The sequence below is a fragment of the Pinus tabuliformis genome, chromosome 4_1 (assembly GCF_031772625.1).
Source record: "Pinus tabuliformis cultivar Carrire ecotype Pingquan chromosome 4_1, CPIR1, whole genome shotgun sequence".
In the NCBI taxonomy this organism is placed as follows: Eukaryota; Viridiplantae; Streptophyta; class Pinopsida; order Pinales; family Pinaceae; genus Pinus; species Pinus tabuliformis.
The window spans coordinates 336,885,030-336,898,320 of record NC_142303.1 but is presented as its reverse complement, the minus strand read 5'-3'; the positions used below and the strand labels follow the sequence as shown (position 1 = coordinate 336,898,320).

The window sequence follows — 13,291 nt, the reverse complement described above, 5'->3', positions numbered from 1 at the left end:
AATCGGATCATGTATCTTTGTAAATTAAATTCTATTAAGTTTGCACATTTACATTTTTATCCATATTTGTTAAAGTGTTGAAGAACCCATAAATAATGGTGGGTGGTAACCACTAGTAAGTATATTTATTTACATATTTTTTCCTTATCCCATCTTTTATGCAAATACTTTCTTAAACTATGGTGGGTAGTAACTTATGGTAAACATGTTATTTACGTGAGTATGAGCTATTTTCAACGAATGGTGATGTCCTTAGAGACATGACTCATCAACATTAATTATTAGTTAATTATTCATTATTTGCGATATATATATATATATATATATATATATATATATATATATATAAGGCTTCTAGGAAGGGGAATTAGCCCCTAGTTGCACTCTTTAACATTATTCCTTCAGAGGGATGTTGGGATGTTGCAAGTCCCTTTGTATAAAGGACAATGTTCCCTGCCTGATGTGAAATCATTGAATAGTTGGTGGGCGAAGGCAGTGTGGCCTTGAGACACCCTATTTCCATTTATTGTATTGATTAATATCCAAAGTAGAAGATGGTTGTATGCTAGTGAAGTGGTTCATTGTGTTTATCTGATTTTGATAGTTGGTGGGTGGAGGTGAGGTAGCCTTCAGACTGCTGGAAAATCAGAAAGGCAGAAAGATTTTCTTTATGTTGATAATTACTTGTGATATTCTTATGTTCTTATTAACTTTCTTATGTTCTTATTTTATCTTAGTTCATCAAGCAATTATCAAAACCATAACATGAAGATCAAAGACACCAGATGTAGGCAGACAGCCAGGGCCAAACCCTTATCTATTGGAAAACCTAATCAACAACTCTTCCTTCAATAGTTTCACGAGATGATCCAAGACTCCTTGCCTAAACACAGACTTCCTCCAATCACCAAGGTAGTCCTGCCTTTCTCCTGCAGATGATAACCTTCCAGCAACAACTTCGAGCTAGCACTTTGATTTGGAAGCTGACTTTTCCCAGCAACAAAACTTCGACCCAGCAGCAGAACTTTGTCCCAACAACAGAACTTCGACCCAGCAGTAGAATCCAGAATTTCGACCCCAGTTGTAGCCCAGTAAATTCACACGTGTGAGAGAGATAGCCCAAAAACTTGATTTTGTCTTTTTCCAGCAATTATCCTCCTTCTGTAATTTCACACTTCTTTTGATCCTCCTTCTGTATCGAACATGTGTGTGTGAGTTCTCCAAATGAATTGAACTATGATGTATATATAGCCTCTTCTAGAGTTCGAATTACCCTCATGTAGGCCAACCTGATCAAGTAAGGGCCGACTTGGTGTGGAGGTGACAAATGACTTATTTTACTCAATATCAATTCTTTTACAGGATTCAAAAGCCCAAGAAGGGTCTAATTATATGGGCAATGACTCTACTGAATAAAGAAAAAACCTAGAAGTCCTCAATGGGGACTTTGTCTTAAAACATGATGACCCAAGCATAAAACCCGTGCTTTAATAAGTCGTAACAATAATAATAAAAATTTCTTTTTCTTCCTTTTGATAAATACATTTCATTATGACTCAAATACAATTATCAAGACCGAACCTAGTTACATTCTTCAACACTCCCTCTTAACTAGGGAGGTATTCATATATGTACAAGTACATGGAAGATCTCAAAACATATGAACCATGAAGAGTTTAGGCACTCACCATACCACGGACTAGATTCCTAACCGGGGAAATCTATCCAGGTGGGACTAAGATGGACTAAAGCTTTCAGCCTCTCTAGGTACCATCAGGGTTACTTACTAACCATCAATCCAGAGAACTAGGTGTGTAATGCAAGGTTAGAGCTCTATGACCAACACCACCTTCCCTACTTTGGGAATTAGACATCAACACACAGGCCATCTAGATGTCCTCCCAGGCAATGTGTATTACACACAAAGCCTCAACACATCAAATCTCTCCCGATCAAACATATCAGTGACCTCAAGTATGCTTCCAAAACTTCGAGAGATTTACCTGAACAATCACAACCCCAATCAGCAACAACCTTACACATAAGTAAACACAAACCTTCGGAGTCTTCAAACATCTTGATGCTGCTTCACAATTTATCACAGTAGGACTTAGAGGCTTCCCAAATAAAACTTGACAAAGGTTTCTTCAATCATACAACTTCCTTTCCTACTTCACATGCAGCAACATATTCTACAACCAGATCTTGGTTTATCCAATTTCTTCTTCAAGGTATCCATCATAACTATAATATGCCCTCCCTTTCAACTTGGGAGATATACTCTTTTTGTTATCCAAGCTCCTTCTTAACTTAGGGAGATCAACTTATTTTCCATAGCATTGGAGAATCTTTCATGGCTTCAATCCTTCTTATTAAAGTCATCTTGATCATCATCATTCATATAACTTCCTTCATCATGCTTATCAATCAAATCAAATTTACTTGCGAATATCTTCAACCTCTTGAAGATTATGTACCTGCATAACTTAGATAGCAAGTACAACCAAATACTTATATAGAAGGATGAAGTTAACTATATCAAAATCATACAATAATGGAAGCATTAGACTTTAGACATCAAATACCTAAACTTAGTTAGGCTCATAATCAACAAGAGATGCATACTTTTAAACCTCAACTTCTTGCTCGGGTTAGGTTTTCACCCCTAGATCACATCAGTAACTCAATTAAGATATCAGTCTCATTATATCTAGGGCCTCAATATTTCTTCCAAAGATATGACATACTCTACTATAATATATTGCAAACCCTAGAAGTAATTCAAACTAGTTCTATAATGCATCAACTTTAGAATTCATATGTTAGACTTCTACTAGGATTTAATGCAAACCCTAGATTCCATATTTGAGATACTCAGCCTTAGATGTCAACAAATAAAACCAAGCACAACATAATCTAAGGTTTCAATGATATGACCAACTTCTACTAGGGTTTGTAGTGAACCCTAGATTTATCATCATAATGGAAGCAATATCACCATATCCTAGAATAACAAATTTCTACTAGGGCTTAGCTACAAACCCTAGAATTTAAATACTACGAGCATCAATGATTAGGTTAGCACATATACATATCTAGGATTTCATAATCATACACAAGCATATCAATATCCATTAGTTAAGCCCAAGAGAAAAATATCAATACATTTAAAGTCAGACATATAACGATCTCGATTAGGCTAGCGTTTTGATTAGACTAATAAACATACACCTAGGGTTTCATTCCTAGGAGCTTACACTAGATATTATAAGGGTTTTTCTCATAAAACCTATTTTACCAAAACTTCAAGGTCTAGGAATACATTACCATCCAACCCTAAAGGACTAGGGTTTTCATAACAATACCAAAACTCCAAACATGACATTACCATCAAAACCCCAAACATCAGAAGAATAGTATTTCCAGATTTCACAATAACCCTAAGTAGGCGAGGGTTTTCACATTAGCATTGACATACCCTTAGGTTAGGGTTTTATAGAGAACTTTTTAGGGTTCCATAAACATGATTTTAATGAGGGTAGATTCAATCTAATGATTATTCACCCAAATAAGAATCTATATGATTCAAAGGTCCTAGACATTAACATTTGTTAGTAATGTAAAGTATATTTATTAGAATGAATGAATATACCTTTATCACGAAGAGAACAAAGCTTATAGTCTAAGACATACCTTTGAGTTAGAAAAACCTTGTAGGACATCAATTCCAATAGAATTTTTTTCATGCTTTGTCTTGTGAGGTCTTCTCCGTAGCCCTTGAGCATTTAGCAAGCTTTTCCTAACCATGGAAAACATGAAAAGAAATGTTATTAGCATCTAATACAAACACATTTAGATAGGAAAAGGAAAACCAAATATAAAAGATAATATAAGGAGTAAGATACTTATCTTTGGAAAAATGGTGAGGGCTCCCGCTTAATCCAATCTTGAAGGATACCTATAACTTTAACAAAAAAATTCAAAAATGTTTTTCCAAAGCATGTTAAACCTATAAGTACTAAAAATCAAAATACAAAGAAAGACAATTCAAAAACTTAGTAGAGGGACTTAGTAGTATAAGTCCTTTATTTCCGAATCTGCGGTATTGTTCTTCTTTGGAGATCCATCTTCAGTAACATTTGTTTTATCCCTGTTTATTCTTTTATTTCTCCGGATTCTCAGGACAATTGCTTCTATAGCGACCCATCTTTGTACAATTATAGCATTCAATCTTTGATAGGTCTACCTTCCTTCTAGGCCCTTTAGACTTCTTGAAGGTTCCTTTGTTTTTGTGAGGAGATGAATAGGAATTGGAAAGTTTCTCCTCTTCATTCTCTTTGTTGCTTTCTAATGAAATTTTGACTTCTTCTTGACTACATGCATTTCATAATTGTTCGAATGTAGGAGTTTCATTCCAACTATTAAGACCTGATGAAAAGGCACTCCAAGATTTTGGTAATCCTAGAAATGCAATGATAACAAGCTCCTTTCTCCTGCAGATGATAACCTTCTAGCAACAACTTCGACCTAGCACTTCGATCTGGTAGCTGACATTTCGAAGCAATAAAACTTCGACCTAGCAGCAGAAATTTGTCCTAGTAATAGAACTTCGACCCAGCAGCAGAACTTTGTCCCAGCAATAGAACTTCGACCCAGCAGCAGAATCCAAAATTTCGACCCCAGTTGTAGCCCAGTAAATTCACACCTGTGAGAGAGAGATAGCCCAAAAACTCGATTTTGTCTTTTCCCAGCGATTCTCCTCCTTCTGTAATTTCACACTTCTTTTGTTCCTCCTTCTATATCGAATATGTGTGTGTGAGTTCTCCAAATGAATTGAACTACGATGTATATATAGCCTCTTCTAGAGTTCGAATGACCCTAATGTAGGTCGACTTGATCAGGTAAGGACCAACTTGGTGTGGAGGTGACAAATGACGTATTTTACTCAATAATAATTCTTTTACAGGATTCAAAAGCCCAACAAGGGTCTCATTATATGGGCAATGACTCTAATGACTGAAGAAAAAACCTAGATGTCCTCAATGGGGACTTTGTCCTAAAACATGATGACCCAAGTATGAAACCCATGCTTTAATAAGTCGTAACAATAACAATAAAATTTCTTTTTCTTCCTTTTGATAAATACATTTCATTATGACTCAAATACAATTACGAAGACTGAACCTAGTTACATTCTTCAACACTCCCTTTTAACTAGGGAGGTATTCATATATGTACAAGTACATGGAAGATCTCAAAACACGTGAACCATGAAGAGTTTAGGCACTCACCATACCACAGACTAGATTCCTAACCAAGGAAATCTATCCAGGTGGGACTAAGATGGACTAAAGCTTTTAGCCTCTCTAGGTACCATTAGGCTTACTTACTAACCATCAACCGAGGGAACTAGGTGTGTAATGCAAGGTTAGAGCTCTATGACCAACACCACCTTCCCTACTTCGGGAACTAGACATCAACACACAGGCCATCAAGATGTCCTCCCAGGCAATGTGTATTACACACAAAGCCTCAACACATCAAATCTCTCCCGATCAAACAGATCAATAACCTCAAGCATGCTTACAAAACTTTGAGAGATTTACCTAAACAATCACAACCCCAGTCAGCAACAACCTTACACATTAGTAAACACAAACCTTCGAGGTCTTCAAACATCTTGATGCTGCTTCACAATTTATCACAGTAGGACTTAGAGGCTTCCCAAATAAAACTTTACAAAGGTTTCTTCAATCATACAACTTCCTTTCCTACTTGACATGCAGCAACATATTCTACAACTAGATCCTGGTTTCTTCAATTTCTTCTTCAAGGCATCCATCATGATTATAATATGCCCTCCCTTTCAACTTGGGAGATATACTCTTTTTGTTATCCAGGCTCCTTAACTTAGGGAGATCAACTTCTTTTTCATAGCATTGGAGAACTTTCATGGCTTCAATCCTTCTTATTAAAGTCATCTTGATCATCATCATTCATATAACTTCCTTCATCATGCTTATCAATCAAATCAATTTTACTCGCGAATATCTTCAACCTCTTGAAGATTATGTACCTGCACAACTTAGATAGCAAGTACAACCAAATACTTATTTAGAAGGATGAAGTTAACTATATCAAAATCATACAATAATGGAAGCATTAGACTTTAGACATCAAATACCTAAACTTAGTTAGGCTCATAATCAACAAGAGACGCATACTTTTAAACCTCAACTTCTTGCTTGGGTTAGGTTTTAACCCCTAGATCACATCAGTAACTCAATCGAGATATCAATCTCATTATATCTACGGCCTCAATATTTCTTCTAGAGATATGACATACTCTACTATAATATATTGCAAACCCTAGAAGTAATTCAAACAAGTATAGTTCTACAATGCATCAACTTCAAAATTCATATGTTAGACTTCTACTAGGATTTAATGCAAACCCTAGATTCCATCTTTGAGACACTCAGCCTTAGATGTCAACAAATAAAACCAAGCACAACATAATTTAAGGTTTCAATGATAATGGAAGCAATATCACCATATCCTAGAATAACAAAGTTCTACTAGGGCTTAGTTACAAACCCTAGAATTTACATACTACGAGCATCAACGATTAGGTTAGCACATATACATATCTAGGATTTCATAATCATACACAAGCATATCAATATCCATTGGGTAAGCCCAAGAGACAAATATCAATACATTTAAAGTCAGACATATAACAATCTTGATTAGGCTAGTGTTTTGATTAGACTAATAAACATACACCTAGGGTTTCATTCCTAGGAGCTTACAGTAGATATTATAAGGGTTTTCCTCATAAAACCTATTTTACCAAGACTTCAAGGTCTAGGAATACATTACAATACTAGGGTTTTCATAACAATACTAAAACTCTAAACATGACATTACCATCAAAACCCCAAACATCAGAAGAATAGTATCTTCTAAATTTCATCAGTAACCCTAAGTAGGCAAGGGTTTTCACATTAGCATTGACATACCCTTAGGTTAGGGTTTTATAGAGAAATTTTTAGGGTTCCATAAACATGATTTTAATTAGGGTAGATTCAATATAATGGTTAATCACCCAAATAAGAATCTATATGATTCAAAGGTCCTAGACATTAACATTTGTTAGTAATGTAAAGTAGATTTATTAGAATGAATGAATATACCTTTATCACGAAGAGAACAAAGCTTATAGTCTAAGACATACCTTTGTGTTAGACAAACCTTGTAGGACATCAATTCCAATAGAACTTCTATCATGGTTTGTCTTGTGAGGTCTTCTCCGTAGCGCTTGAGCATTTAGCAAGCTTTTCCTAACCAAGGAAAACATGAAAAGAAATGTTATTAGCATCTAACACAAACACATTTAGATAGGAAAAGGAAAACCAAATATAAAAGATAATATAAGGAGTAAGATACTTATCTTTGGAAAAATGGTAAGGGCTCTCTCTTAATCCAATCTCGAGGGATGCCTATAACTTTAACAAAAAAATTCAAAAATGTTTTTCCAAAGCATGTTAAACCTATAAGTACTAAAAATCAAAATACAAAGAAAGACAATTCAAAAACTTAGTAGAGGGACTTAGTAGTATAAGTCCTTCATTTCCGAATCTGCGGTATTGTTCTTCTTTGGAGATCCATCTTCAGTAACATTTGTTTATCCCTGTTTATCCTTTTATTTCTCTAGATTCTTAGGACAATTGCTTCTATAGTGACCCATCTTGTGACAATTATAGCATTCAATCTTTGATAGGTCTACCTTCCTTCTAGGCCCTTTAGACTTCTTGAAGGTTCCTTTGTTTTTGTGAGGAGCGGAATAGGCATTGGAAATTTTCTCCTCTTCATTCTCTTTGTTGCTTACTAATGAAATTTTGACTTCTTCTTGACTACATGCATTCCATAATTATTCGAATGTAGGAGTTTCGTTCCAACTGTTGAGACCTGATGAAAAGGCACTCCAAGATTTTGGTAATCCTAGAAATGCAATGGTTACAAGCTCCTTTCTCTTGCAGATGATAACCTTCTAGCAACAACTTCGACCTAGCACTTTGTAATATTCCTAACCCAGAATATTCCTCAAACCCCAGCAAAAACTCCAACCAAATATGTGAAAATGATATAATAACCCAGAAGTGATAAAATAACAGTGGAATAGCATATAATAATGTAAACTGGAAATATAACCAGATATACGAGAAATGCTAAGCCATTTTATTATACTGAGCAATAAAATGAGTACAAGAGGTGATTAGACAGATGGCACCTCGACTTACACAAGGCAAGTGAAGAAATACTCTCAGAATGACAAGAATGGCCTCTCTACGTGGATGCTACTATTGTGCTCCTGTTGTTGCTAGAAAACAAATCATAATATGGGGCTGCTCCCCTCCTCGGAAAAAGCTAAAACTTTGGATTCGGGCTCTACTCAAGAAACCCAGAAAAACCCAGAAAGCTTTCCTGGAATGACCAACACCCGAAAAACACCCTCTTGGGGTTCTGTGCAGTTCCTCAATGCCCTGCGCTGCCACTGAAAAAACCCCTCTAAACTCTGCCTGAAACCCTGCCAAAATCCTCCAATGAGACAAGAGCTGGACCCCTGCTCAATCTCCCCGCATAACTCCACCTGCAAAACCCCAATCCAACACTACTACCAAAAAGAACTGCGTCCCTCTCCAAGTGCTGCGCAATCCTCCAAAATGCTGATGAAACTGCTGCTGAAATGCTGATAAAACTACTGCTGAAATACTGATAGAAATACCTTGCCCGAGCAGGCACTCGAAGTCCCCCGGGGCTAAGGGTGAGATCTCCGAACGGAGACACTCAATGCACTAAACAGTGCTGCAAACCAGCTAAACAGCGAGCGTGCTCAAAAGTTGAAACGACTAGCTCAAAATGCACATAACTGAATGATCCAAAATGAGGGGGCTCCTCTCTATTTTAAAGCCTCTGCCTCTCACAATCCCTAGGCTCACCTCCTCCTGTGTGCTTCTCCTCTTGCCATGTGTTCTTCCCTCCTGCGCAGTCTCTCCATTTGTCTGCGTGGGCTCCATTTCTGCGTCCCCCTTTGGCCCCCTTGGCTCCCATTTAAGTCACAACGTTGTGCTACCTAGGAAGTGACTTTTTATTCTAAAGTGAGTTATGTCCCCCTTCCTCACTTTTTATTTACAGATAACTATAGAAGGCAAAAATTGAACAAAATCGAATATTCCAATTTGCCATAGCTAATTAGGAATATCACAGTCTCCCCAGGAAAAATGTTGCTTGTCCTCAAGCAACTGAAGTGATGGATGCTGCAAGATCCTCTCACTCTCCCAAGTGGCATCCTCATCCGGCAAATTCTTCCACCTCACCAAGAATTCCCGGACCATCCTGCTCCATAGCTGCCTCTCCCTGGTATCAATGATAGCCTCTGGCTGCAATACCAAATGCCCCTCGTCATCCATGGGTGGTAGCTCATCTGTCACTGTCACCTGCTGCCCCAATGCCTTTTTCAGGCATGATACATGAAAAACGTTATGAATCTTGCTGCCTTAGGGCAGCTCCAGCTCATATGCAACCTGTCCAACCCTGCGTATCACCCTGTACGGCCCATAAAAGCGGGGCTTGAGCTTCTCAACCCCCTTCTGCTTTAGTGGCGACTGTCGATATGGCTGTAATCGTAGGTAGACCATGTCCCCTACCTCGAACTGTCTCTCCACCTGACCCTTGTCGGCATACAGCTTCTGCTGATTCTGTGCTGTAGCCATGTTATCCTTGAGAGCTCGGAGAATGTCCTGACTCTCTTGGATCCAAATCTTGGATCTAGGAGCCTTGCTATCACCAAACATCTCATCAGCAAAAGATAAAGGATGATACCCATATAAGGCATAGAATGGTGACAGACCAATGGACATGTGATGTGAAGTATTGTAGCAGTACTCCCCTAGATGTAGCCACCTCAACCATGCTCGCTGCTGCCCACTAACATAGTTATGCAAGTATCCCTCTAGCCACTTGTTAACTATCTTTGTTTGCCCATCCGTTTGTGGGTGATAACTGGTACTTGGTGTCAACTCCGTCCCCACCAACTGGAAAAGCTCCTGCCAAAACCCGCCCAGAAATGGTTGTCCCTATCACTGACGATGGTCTTAGGAAGACCATGTAGTCTGAAGATCTCTCTGAAGAACAGCTCGGCCACTTGTGCTGTTGTATAATGTGTGGATATGGCAAAGAAATGTGCGTACTTCATCAGCCGATCAACAACGACAAAGATACAATCCTCGCCCTGTAGCATGGGCAACACTGTGATGAAGTCCATCGAAATACCCTCCCATTTCCCCTCCGGAATGGGAAGAGGCTGCAATAATCCCATGAGATGGCTCATCTCCCCCTTGTTCCTCTGGCAAACATCGCACTCCCTGACATGCTGGAGTATGTCCTCCTTGAGGCCCTTCCATGAGAACCTCTCTCTGATTGCCCTGTAGGTTTTCGTAAACCCCTGATGGCCTGCCAATGGTGAGTCGTGTGATGCCTGGAGTATCTTCTACTTGCGCTGAGAGTCTGAGACCCCTCAATCAAGAAGATCCGATCCCTATAATAGATAATCTCATCGATCACCCTGTACCTGTCATCTACCACCTGTCCGTCCAGAATCTCACATGCAAACCTGTCCTTAGAGTACTCTACTAAGAGTCGAGCCCTCCAGTCTGTATCCAAGCTCATAAGAGACAATGTGGCTGGTCTACGTGAAAGGGTGTTTGCTACCACGTTGTTCTTACCCTTGACATACTCAATGTCAAAGTCATATGTTTGGATCTTGTTGATCCACTTCTGCTACCTCTCCTGTAGCTGCTTCTGCTCCAAAAAGAACTTGAGGGTGTTGTGATCAGTCCTCACCCTGAACCTGTTACCCACCAGATACTATCGATACTTAGCCAAAGCATGCATGATGGACAGCATCTCCTTGTCGTATATAGAATACAACCTCTCGTGCGGAAGGAGTTTTCGGCTCTCGAAGGCTATAGGGTGGTCTCCCTGCATCAATACTGCCCCGATCCCCTCTCCCGACGCATCACATTCCAAAACAAAAGGCTACGTAAAATCTGGCAACTGGGCAGCTGCTCATAACCTCCTTGAGCCTGTCAAAGGCTCGCGGCGCTGTATCTGACCAATTGAATGCCCCCTTCCTCGTCAAATCTGTCAGGGGTGCAGCAAGCTGCGAGAAACCTTTGAAGAACTTCTGGTAGTAAGTACAAATGCCAATGAATCCGCGAAGTTCTATCACATTTCTCGGCTCCGGCCATTCTCTGATGGCCCTGATCTTCTCCTCGTGGATCCTCACTCCATCCACCCCTATGATGTGTCCCAGATACAACATCTCTGTCAACCCAAACTCACACTTGGAGAGTTTGGCATAGAACTGTTGCTCCTGTAAGATACGCAATACTGTCTCAATGTGCTGGAGATGCTCCTCCCAAGTCCTGCTGTAAATGAGAATGTCATCAAAGAATACCAACACAAACTTCCTCAAGTGACTACGGAAGATGTGATTCATGCAGGACTGAAATGTAGCTAGGGCGTTGGTTAGCCCAAAAGGCATCACCAAGAACTCAAAGTGCCCATAGTGACACCTGAAGGCGGTCTTGGGAATGTCCTGCTCCCTCACGCGAATTTGATGGTACCCAGATCTCAAATCAATCTTTGAGAAGAAACGTGCCCCTCTCAACTCGTCCATCAACTCATCAATCCTGGGTATGGGGTACCTGTTCTTCAGGGTCTTCTTGTTCAGGGCCCTGTAGTCAATGCACATCCTCAATGTACCGTCCTTCTTCTTCACCAACACCACAGAAGAAGCAAAAGGACTCGTGCTCGGTCAGATATGCCCAAGAGCCAGCAACTCCTGGATAGCCCGCTCAATCTCATCCCAATAGGCCTTGGGGTGCCTATAGGGGGTGGTGATCACGACCTATATGCCCTGCTCAAGCTCGATGGTGTGCTCAAACCCCCGATCCGGCGGCTGTCCTAGTGGAATCTCCCCAAACACTATGGCATACCGATCAAGGATAGACTGTATCTCTGGATGTACCGTCTGCCCTGAAGTCCCTGCCTCTGATGCACGCAACTCCACTGCCCACTCTATGTCCCCCTTTCGGAAGACTGCCTCCATCTGATGAGCCGAAACAGTCTGAGGCGGATATGTGTGCTGTCCTCGAATCTTCTCATGCCTCCCTGTCTTCTCATCATCCCACTCCATCTCTAGGGTCTTCCAATCTGTCGTGACCTTCCCTAGAGTGATAAGCCATTGAACACCCAGTATCATGTTGGTGTCCGGAATATCGACCACGAAAAAGTGGTCAGTCAACGTGTAGGTGCCCATCATCACTGAAAGCTTTGGAACATATCGAGCACACGTCATGGTCTGATCTCCTCGGACCAAGACTGAAAACCCATCGAAGCTCTCTGTTTGTATACCTCTCCGATCAACCATCTGGGCATTGATGAAGTTGTGGGTCACCCCACTGTCCACCAAAACTGATACTCGCTGGCCACGTACTGTCCCCCATATGCGTAGCGTCAGATATTTGGGTACTCCTCGCAATGCTGCAAGGGCCCCTCCAGTAGGTGCAAATGATGCACCTCCTGCTGCTGGTGGTGGAGGTGGTAAAGGAGGGGCATGGCATGGCTATCTCCTGCCTCCCCATCATCCTTGTCATCCTCTTCTCCACTGCTCTCAGAGAAGACCTCAATAAAATGTGCTTTACCAACAACACATCTATGTCCCAATGCCCACGGCTCCTGACATGTGAAGCACAACCGCTTCTTCTTCAGCTCCCTCCTGGCATCATCATCAAGTTGTACTAGTCCTGGATTCCCCTTTGGAGGTGGAATCCTCACGTCCTTCCCCTTAGACTGGAAATTTTGTCTCTGGGGGTAAGGTGTCCGGATCCTGGGTAAGACATCTTGTAAGTCCTGGGTCCTGTTGATAGCGTCCTGGAGTGTGGCTGGTTTAGTGGATCCGACTAGACCCCGAAGTGGCTCTGCTAACCCCTCAACATACATATAGACCCTCCGTGTCGTGGATAGGTCTGGCACCATCACGGAAACCCTCAAGAAATCTGCGATGTAGGTCTCTGGGCTCCCTGTCTGTTTGAGCCTCGTCAGCTCAACAAAATGCTGCTCTGGATCCCTCCGATCAAATCGCTCCATCAATCTCCTGGTAAACTCAGCACATGTCGTCACTGTGGAGTGCCCCAGTGTAACCATCCCATGAAATCACCAATCC

The 13,291-nt window shown here is 40.6% G+C and overlaps 1 protein-coding gene across 2 annotated transcripts in view; it reads right to left on the bottom strand.

The window, feature by feature from the left end:
* Nucleotides 1-13,291, bottom strand: part of LOC149175653 (initiation factor 4F subunit (DUF1350)) — a 235,989-nt gene that overhangs the window by 207,771 nt on the left and 14,927 nt on the right. Inside the window, exon 1 of one of the 2 annotated variants that reach the window (XM_089422912.1) lies at nucleotides 7,238-7,331. The exons of the other annotated variant lie outside the window; for it this stretch is intronic. The gene's annotated coding sequence lies outside the window, so the exon portion shown is untranslated. Of the gene's footprint in view, nucleotides 1-7,237; nucleotides 7,332-13,291 lie in introns of those variants that run through there. 2 annotated transcript variants of the gene reach the window in all.